Source organism: Lepidochelys kempii, chromosome 1, assembly GCF_965140265.1.
Source record: "Lepidochelys kempii isolate rLepKem1 chromosome 1, rLepKem1.hap2, whole genome shotgun sequence".
Lineage (NCBI taxonomy): Eukaryota > Metazoa > Chordata > Testudines > Cheloniidae > Lepidochelys > Lepidochelys kempii.
In genome coordinates this window covers 131659154-131669257 of record NC_133256.1, presented here as the reverse complement: position 1 = coordinate 131669257, position 10104 = coordinate 131659154, and positions in this window count along the sequence as shown.

Sequence of the window (10104 nt, the reverse complement as noted above, 5' to 3'; positions counted from 1 at the left end):
ATGAGGCCTTGTTCCTGTGATTCCCTGGGGTGGAATCACATAATTCTTCCACTCTTAAACCAGGTCCTGGACTACAGCACCTTGTGGATCAACTGTGCTTACCCTGGACTGGGTTTGGTTACCTGTGGTTCTTCCCTTACAGAGCTTGTGGCCAGTCATGAGTACAGTGACCCCAAACAGCCTTCTTAAAACAAGGTGTGGTTTAATCTTAACAGAAGGAACAAGACAAGTCGTAGCAGAGGTCTTTAGAACAATAAAGTGTCTATACTCGTGGCCATTGTACCTAAAGACATACCCCAGACCTCTGCTCTCTGGAAGGTCTTGGTCTCAGTCGGTTTCCCAACAGACTCTTCTTTTGAGGGACTGCCTTTTTAATCCAGCCAAAATTCTCTGTTGCAGTTCTCCTGGCTTGGATCACCCCTGTGACTGCCAGCTGAGACCCTCTCTCCCTTGACATACTGTCCAGTGAGCTTAGCAGGGTGTCAGAGGTGGCACTTCACTAAGAATGGCTTAGACACTGTCCCTCCAGTGTGCGTAAATGGGTTTCTCTGAAGCCATCGTCCTCCTTCCTGCTTGAATTAACCTGTTGTATTCATACAGCAGTCCCACTTTCAACAGCCAGACAAACAGAACATATAATAGTCACAAATTGTTACAGAGCGGCTTCACATCCATCACACCTATGCTCCACTCTGCCCCTGGGATTATGCCGTGATGAGACACCGTCACTTCTCTGCCCGTTACCGCTTTTCTTTCTGGTTAACCGTTAAAACATTCTGCAGTCAGTGTGGCCAGAGCATCTGCTTCAGGAGTTGGGGGGTGAGCAAGTTCCTTATGAAAATATTTCTTAACCTGAGAAAAAATTTAGGTTGGTTAAAGGATGAGCAAAAACTCAGGATTTCCATATTCACTGATTTGTTGATCCCCTAATTTACATTCATGGGGTTGAGAAGACTGGTTTCTTTTCTTCTCTCTAAATGCCTCTATTTTAGGACGGGTTATTTTGTTTGTTTTTGTTTGTGTTTGAGTGAGGAAATGTTGTGGCCAGGAACAATGTGGCATGGTTAGTACTGCCTTGACCCAAGAGTAGAAAAGGCAGGTGCTGTTGAGAATTTTCACACCCAGCTCTGCCAGTGTATCTTATGTAACCTCCTTGCTTTTTCGGAGCCTCTCTGAAGCAGCTCCCACAGACAACAGCCCAGATGCAGCAGCTGGGGGAAAAAATGAGACAGCAAAATGGTTGCTTGGCAACACTGAGCAGGTATTCTTTCAGGAGCTTCCAGGACCCCAAAGGCCAGGACCCCAAAGGCCTACCTAATGTGGGCAACACAGGAAGAGGCCAGGAGTCGGACGGTTATGCCAAGGCAGCCAAAGGCAGGTCCTAGATAACCTGCAGATGGCTGGGACTGTGCAGAAGTAATCCACACACCTCCTGGGTGTGATGTTCTGTCCCATCTAGTGGCACCGAGACCACTTAGAGAGAGAGATTAATGAGGCTGCTCTACAGCCTTAGCTAAGAGCCATAGGGCTTTTAGCTGCTGCAGTAGAGGCTCATGCATTAAGCTTCAAAGGTCCCAGGTTTGATCCCACCTGCAGATGACCGGGGGCTGTTGGTGTTATATAGACATGCACTGAACCCAGACAGTCACAATATTTCGGGGGAAAGAAGTTGGCTGAAAGAGATCAGCTTCCAGTTGCTGGAGGAAATGCAGCCCCACAGTTGCTCTCTGAAGGAAGGAGCACAAAATACCTTGTGCCCATTGGGTTGAGAATGGTCCACAGAGCCACTTAGGGGAAGGAATGAGAGACCTCCATCATTCTTGAGACATGGGGTGCTCAAAGACAGGGCTGCACTTAATTTTAGTTTTAGTCCAGCTCTGGGCTTCCCCGCAGCAAAAGTCAATCTACTTTTGACCACAAGTTTCTGCAGCTACAGAAGCTGCTTCTTTTCCTGCATAAACCTGAAGACAGACTTACATGGTTTCAGGCCTTTCCCAGAAAGGCACCAAAGACTCCACCCCACCCAGTTACCATCTATGGGAAGGAGGAAATCAGACATGGACACACACACTCGTGCTGTTCAGCTGCCATTCCAGGTCCCTTATTCCTCAGGTGAGGCAGATTCAATTGTATCTTGGGTTTTTTTTCAGCAAAACAGAGCCCCTACGAGGAGACTCCAAATCACACCCAAGGCCTTAAATTATGTGGCAGCAAGGACACTGGAAGTTTTGGTAGCCGGGCAGGGGATCATTCAGACTTTTGGCACCCATTAAAGTGCAGAAGATGGTTTGGATTTTTGGCAACCTGGAAGCAGTTAGTTTATTGGGGGTGTTAATTTTTCCCACCCACCCTTCTTAGGTAGGGTGAGATGACTTGAAATTTGAGAGAGGGATTTTGAATTCTTTATCCTCCACTCCAGCAAACTTTAACAGCAAGCGCCTCCCTCACTGCCCCCATCCTCCCACCCCTCGTGACTTTCAATAACAACAGAGAACAATTCATTCAAACTTTGTGCTAAAGATAATGAAGCAGTGCTGCCATGGGAGACAGGGGCGTGGTGTGGCGGCCCTGCGCCCTTGCTCAACAACTCACACCTGCTGCAGGGATACAAAGACTCAGAGAATTTCCCTCCGGATCTCAGGACAATCACAGGGTGGGTGGGAGGACTACATCCTCAAAAGGATGATCAGGCGGGAACTCTTGCCTCCATGCAAGTGATAAACGTGACTCAATATAAATGAAACTCTACAAATGATGAATAATAAACCAGTAAAGTGTATTATGGTTTTCCCTATTATAGAATCATAGAAGATTAGGGTTGGAAGAGACCCCAGGAGGTCTATTAGTAGACTCCTTCCTTATTAAAAGGTTTTTGCTATTGGAAATCTAGTGTAATTTTTAAACACTTTGAAGAGAAAATCCATTATAAACTCACCCTCATAAAATCAACACAATATATTGATATGGAATGAGTTTTCCCTTTCCCTTAACACAAGAACTCATTTTACCAGCTTCATTTCATTTTTAGCAAACATTTTCATTTGTTGATATTTTTAGCATTTGCTTGTGTTTTGCAATTAACATTCAAATCCTATCTTAGTGCAGTTTTGTTGCCTACATGCAGTTTTATTGCAGCATTCAGGACATAGCTTACTAACCAAATCCTTTGCTTGATTCAAATCTTCCAACAAAAAGTAAGTTTCAAAAACGTGAGATAGTAATTAGATAATTCTTAGCAATATCCCTATGATTTAATGGCTGAAAATTAGTTCTTCGGTTCCCAGTTGGGAAAGTAATCTTTTAGGAAGCATAGAAATACTCATATCTCCTTCCAGCTGTTCTCTATCAGACCTTCATAAAATAAGTAATACAGAAAAAGAGAATCTTACTTTTGTGGGTCTGTGAGCGGCCTGAACCACTGAAGAAGAATCAGTTGCATGAAATAGAGTTCAGGACACAGAATGCAGAGTGCTGGAAAAAACGCACCTATGTGGAATGGTCTGATTTTTTGAACTATGGAATAAGAACCTCACAGTTCTTTTCAGACTCCCACTAAGTCAACAGAGATATAATGAGGCAGTTAATCATTAACACGCTATAACATATGATGTATGTTTTACCATATCATTTTAGTTGCACTAAAACTTTTGCCAAAATATTTAAATGCACATTTAAAATTCAGTATTCTGTCAAGTAATACTTCACATTCAATACTCTGACATTGTCAGAGTGATCAGATGAGTTTAAGGCCAGGAGGAACCATTATGACCGCATAGTGTGAGGTCCTGAAGAACACAGCTCATAGAATTTGAAAATGTAGAGAGATAGTGTCATAGCTCTTTTCTCCTGTTAAGGTCTTGCTATCACATTTCTTGTGAACCTAAAATTCACAGTTATGTCTTGGTGGTGAGGGGAATGCAGAAATGGGTCCCAAACCAAGATGTGAAATATATTATTTGCTTTACCCTTTGGAGAAACAATTCTGAGCTGTTGCATTCTCTTCTTGTCTGGAATTGTTTTGACTCCATATCTGAGTAAGATGACTAACACATTAACATTTCAATAAGGAGAACTGTTCCAAACTTGCTATCTTGAAACCAATTTTTCTTTCTTCTTGGTTTTTAATTTCTTCCTGGTTTTTCCATGAGTGAAAAAAATGGCTCTTATTTCCTGGTAGGTGTCCTCACCTTCCTTGCATTTGCTCCTGGTTGGAGCCCACAGTTATGTTCTACAGACTCTTACCACTGGTGCACATTTGCTGGGCTGGGACTTGGAGGCTACAGCCTGTGGGGGGTCATCCTTACAAGGAACAATTTCGAACCCCTGCAATAAGTGCTGTGATTGGCGATTGCTTGTAGTAAAGGGCTCTGCTAGGAGAAAGGAAATCCTTTTCCTGCTTCTCCCTGCATCATCTTATATCTCCTGATTTGCAGGTAACATGGTAGGGTTTCCTGAGTGTGGGTGCTGGAACCTTCCCTCTCTGTTGTGGCTGCTCCAGATTGAGACTCTTTCTTTGGCTGGGGATAGCAGGGTTGTGGATTTTGTCATTTTGTTGCACAGGCGCGTTCGGTTGCTGGCTTTATGATCGTGTATCAGGATGTTGCAAGGTTAGGTATGTTTTCGGATGGGTTGAGATTTGTCTTTATGGTTGGAGCCTGGTGACAGCCCTTGGACATTATTACAGATCTATTGATTCACAGGACCACACCTTTGGGCAGTAGGTTGTGGCAGCTGGGAAACAGGTTTCCCTTCCTGTGGCCAGTAGTGGTGTGGCACATGGGACAAAGCATTTCTGGGTAAGGTCTAAATGCTCCGCCTATAATGAAGCACCAGTGCCTCTCCCCATGAGGAGAACAGGACTGGATTTTTGGAGATTCCCAAGGGGCGGTGGTTGTGACAGCTATGGCAATTTTCTGTAATTTCATTGCAGAGATCTTTTTGAAATATGTTTAATTGTCATTAAGGTCTATTGCAGTGGTTCCCAAACTTGTTCCGCCGCTTGTGCAGGGAAAGCCCCTGGCAGGCTGGGCCGGTTTGTTTACTTGCCGCGTCCACAGTTTCGGCCGATTGCGGCTCCCAGTGGCCGCGGTTCGCTGCTCCAGGCCAATGGGAGCTGCGGGAAGTGGCGGCCAGTACGTCCCTCAGCCCACGCCGCTTCCCACAGCTCCCATTGACCTGGAGCAGCAAACTGCGGCCACTGGGAGCCGCGATCGCCAAACGTGCGGACATGGCGGGTAAACAAATCAGCCCGGCCCGCCAAGGGCTTTCCCTGCACAAGCAGCAGAATAAGTTTGGGAACCACTGGTCCATTGTATTAAATGAATGGTTTATGTATTATTGAGGGCTGGGATTGTATGTTACCTCTTAAGGGGGGGAGATGTGCAAGACCTGGGGGTTCAAAGGACTCTATTGAGCAATGTGCCAGACAGAAATGGACGTTTGGAACAATAAGTGTGTGAAGTGATTTTCCTGGGGGGAGGTGAATGCAAATTCCTCACCTCTAGTTGTGTAAATACCTAGCCTTTAGAAACAATGGCCTGAGGTAAGCCATTGTCTGCTGATCGCTTGTTATATGAGAACAAGATTAAAGGCCAAAATTATATAAAGGAAAGGCTAAAATATTCATGGCTGTTCTGTTTCTGAGACAGTTATGAACTTGTAACCATCGGGAAAACCAGTTGGGGAGTTTTGAAGGACTGACACATATGAGACCCTGCAGTAGGAGTTGGAGTGACTTCTGGTAAGCTTTTTAGTATGCACATGCAGGGGGCGGGGAGTGTTATTGTGTTTCTCTGTAATGCTTGCACTTTAAGAATAAATATGCTTGATTATAAAGAGCTGTATGGTAACTTATAACTACGGGTCATTATGCTGTTCATAGTCTCTGGAGAGAAAGCAAAGCACAATCTGGCTTGCTGGGAAAGCTGGCAAAGCTCTACAGATATAGAGCAGGTTGCACAGAGGAGCCAAGAGGCCAGTGAAGAAGCTTGGCAACATGTGACCTCCAGAAGAGGTAAGCGGAATGTCCGGGTTCCAGTAACACAGACACAGGTAACTAACCGCTTTCATGTTCTCTCCACAGGTACCGTTGCGGAGAGTGGACCAGATGATATGTCTGGGGTGAGAAAGCAGAAGGAGACTCCGCTGGTTGGAAGGCATGAGATGCGCTGTCCTGAGGTTGGGGGTTCCACGACCACCACTCCCAAGAGGAGAAGGCGGGTGGTGGTGGTCGGGGACTCTCTCCTCCGGGGGACTGAGTCATCTATCTGCCGCCCTGACCGGGAAAACCAAGAAGTCTGCTGCTTGCCAGGGGCTAAGATTCGCGATGTGACGGAGAGACTGCCGAGACTCATCAAGCCCTCGGATCGCTACCCCTTCCTGCTTCTCCACATGGGCACCAATGATACTTCCAAGAATGACCTTGAGCGGATCACTGCGGACTATGTGGCTCTAGGAAGAAGGATAAAGGAGTTGGAGGCGCAAGTGGTGTTCTCGTCCATCCTCCCCGTGGAAGGAAAAGGCCTAGGTAGGGAGCGTCGAATCGTGGAAGTCAACGAATGGCTACGCAGGTGGTGTCGGAGAGAAGGCTTTGGTTTCTTTGACCATGGGATGGTGTTCCATGAAGGAGGACTGCTGGGCAGAGACGGGCTCCATCTTACGAAGAGAGGGAAGAGCATCTTTGCCAGCAGGCTGGCTAACCTAGTGAGGAGGGCTTTAAACTAGGTTCACCGGGGGAAGGAGACCAAAGCCCTGAGGTAAGTGGGAAAGCAGGATACCGGGAGGAAGCACAGGCAGGAATGTCTGTGAGGGGAGGGCTCCTGCCTCATACTGGGAATGAGGGGCGATCAACAGGTTATCTCAAGTGCTTATATACAAATGCACAAAGCCTTGGAAACAAGCAGGGAGAACTGGAGGTCCTGGTGATGTCAAGGAACTATGACGTGATCGGAATAACAGAGACTTGGTGGGATAACTCACATGACTGGAGTACTGTCATGGATGGTTATAAACTGTTCAGGAAGGACAGGCAGGGCAGAAAAGGTGGGGGAGTAGCACTGTATGTAAGGGAGCAGTATGACAGCTCAGAGCTCCGGTATGAAACTGCAGAAAAACCTGAGTGTCTCTGGATTAAGTTTAGAAGTGTGTGCAACAAGAGTGATGTAGTGGTGGGAGTCTGCTATAGACCACCGGACCAGGGGGATGAGGTGGATGAGGCTTTCTTCCGGCAGCTCACGGAAGCTACTAGATCGCATGCCCTGATTCTCATGGGTGACTTTAATTTTCCTGATATCTGCTGGGAGAGCAATACAGCGGTGCATAGACAATCCAGGAAGTTTTTGGAAAGTGTAGGGGACAATTTCCTGGCGCAAGTGCTAGAGGAGCGAACTAGGGGGGGCGCTTTTCTTGACCTGCTGCTCACAAATCGGGTAGAATTAGTGGGGGAAGCAAAAGTGGATGGGAATCTGGGAGGCAGTGACCATGAGTTGGTTGAGTTCAGGATCCTGACGCAGGGAAGAAAGGTAAGCAGCAGGATACGGACCCTGGACTTCAGGAAAGCAGACTTCGACTCCCTCAGGGAACGGATGGCCAGGATCCCCTGGGGGACTAACTTGAAGGGGAAAGGAGTCCAGGAGAGCTGGCTGTATTTCAAGGAACCCCTGTTGAGGTTACAGGGACAAACCATCCCGATGAGTCGAAAGAATAGTAAATATGGCAGGCGACCAGCTTGGCTTAATGGTGAAATCCTAGCGGATCTTAAACATAAAAAAGAAGCTTACAAGAAGTGGAAGGTTGGACATATGACCAGGGAAGAGTATAAAAATATTGCTCGGGCATGTAGGAATGTTATCAGGAGGGCCAAATCGCACCTGGAGCTGCAGCTAGCCAGAGATGTCAAGAGTAACAAGAAGGGTTTCTTCAGGTATGTTGGCAACAAGAAGAAAGCCAAGGAATGTGTGGGCCCCTTACTGAATGAGGGAGGCAACCTAGTGACAGAGGATGTGGAAAAAGCTAATGTACTCAATGCTTTTTTTGCCTCTGTTTTCACTAACAAGGTCAGCTCCCAGACTGCTGCGCTGGGCATCACAAAATGCAGAAGAGATGGCCAGCCCTCTGTGGAGATAGAGGTGGTTCGGGACTATTTAGAAAAGCTGGATGTGCACAAGTCCATGGGGCCGGACGAGTTGCATCCGAGAGTGCTGAAGGAATTGGCGGCTGTGATTGCAGAGCCACTGGCCATTATCTTTGAAAACTCGTGGCGAACCGGGGAAGTCCCGGATGACTGGAAAAAGGCTAATGTAGTGCCAATCTTTAAAAAAGGGAAGAAGGAAGATCCTGGGAACTACAGGCCAGTCAGCCTCACCTCAGTCCCTGGAAAAATCATGGAGCAGGTCCTCAAAGAATCAATCCTGAAGCACTTGCATGAGAGGAAAGTGATCAGGAACAGCCAGCATGGATTCACCAAGGGAAGGTCATGTCTGACTAATCTAATCGCCTTTTATGATGAGATTACTGGTTCTGTGGATGAAGGGAAAGCAGTGGATGTATTGTTTCTTGACTTTAGCAAAGCTTTTGACACGGTCTCCCATAGTATTCTTGTCACCAAGTTAAGGAAGTATGGGCTGGATGAATGCACTATAAGGTGGGTAGAAAGCTGGCTAGATTGTCGGGCTCAACGGGTAGTGATCAATGGCTCCATGTCTAGTTGGCAGCCGGTATCAAGTGGAGTGGCCCAAGGGTCGGTCCTGGGGCCGGTTTTATTCAATATCTTCATAAATGATCTGGAGGATGGTGTGGATTGCACTCTCAGCAAATTTGCGGATGATACTAAACTGGGAGGAGTGGTAGATACGCTGGAGGGGAGGGATAGGATACAGAAGGACCTAGACCAATTGGAAGATTGGGCCAAAAGGAATCTGATGAGGTTCAGTAAGGATAAGTGCAGGGTCCTGCACTTAGGACGGAAGAACCCAATGCACAGCTACAGACTAGGGACCGAATGGCTAGGCAGCAGTTCTGCGGAAAAGGACCTAGGGGTGACAGTGGACGAGAAGCTGGATATGAGTCAGCAGTGTGCCCTTGTTGCCAAGAAGGCCAATGGCATTTTGGGATGTATAAGTAGGGGCATAGCGAGCAGATCGAGGGACGTGATCGTTCCCCTCTATTCGACATTGGTGAGGCCTCATCTGGAGTACTGTGTCCAGTTTTGGGCCCCACACTTCAAGAAGGATGTGGATAAATTGGAGAGAGTCCAGCGAAGGGCAACGAAAATGATTAGGGGACTGGAACACATGAGTTATGAGGAGAGGCTGAGGGAGCTGGGATTGTTTAGCCTGCAGAAGAGAAGAATGAGGGGGGATTTGATAGCTGCTTTCAACTACCTGAAAGGGGGTTCCAAAGAGGATGGCTCTAGACTGTTCTCAATGGTAGCAGATGACAGAACGAGGAGTAATGGTCTCAAGTTGCAGTGGGGGAGGTTTAGATTGGATATTAGGAAAATCTTTTTCACTAAGAGGGTGGTGAAACACTGGAATGAGTTACCTAGGGAGGTGGTAGAATCTCCTTCCTTAGAGGTTTTTAAGGTCAGGCTTGACAAAGCCCTGGCTGGGATGATTTAACTGGGAATTGGTCCTGCTTTGAGCAGGGGGTTGGACTAGATGACCTTCTGGGGTCCCTTCCAACCCTGATATTCTATGATTCTATGATTCTATGAATATCATAGTACAGGCAGGGAACTATGCAGCCTGAAAAATTCCAGTCAGGAGGAAGAAAGAAGTGGTTTCTACTGAAGAGAGGTGATAGCTTAGGAGCTGGAAGCCTGCAGTGGGTGCTCTTGGTAGACCACGAGGGAGGCATACAGGTGCAGTTGCCCTGAACTGTGACAGTGGTCATTCCTATATAGTAGCAAACCCATTATCTTTGGCCTGCCACACTCTAGAATAGGAGGGCTTCTATAAGCCTTGGGTTAGGTGAGCTGATCACACTCAGAAAACTTTGACAGACTCTCAAAGAGCCCTCCTCTGATCTCCTTCCCTCATTACTGCTGCCAAATTGTGTCATCACTCAGGAGTTATCCTTGATTGAGTTATCTGGAATTTTTGGCCA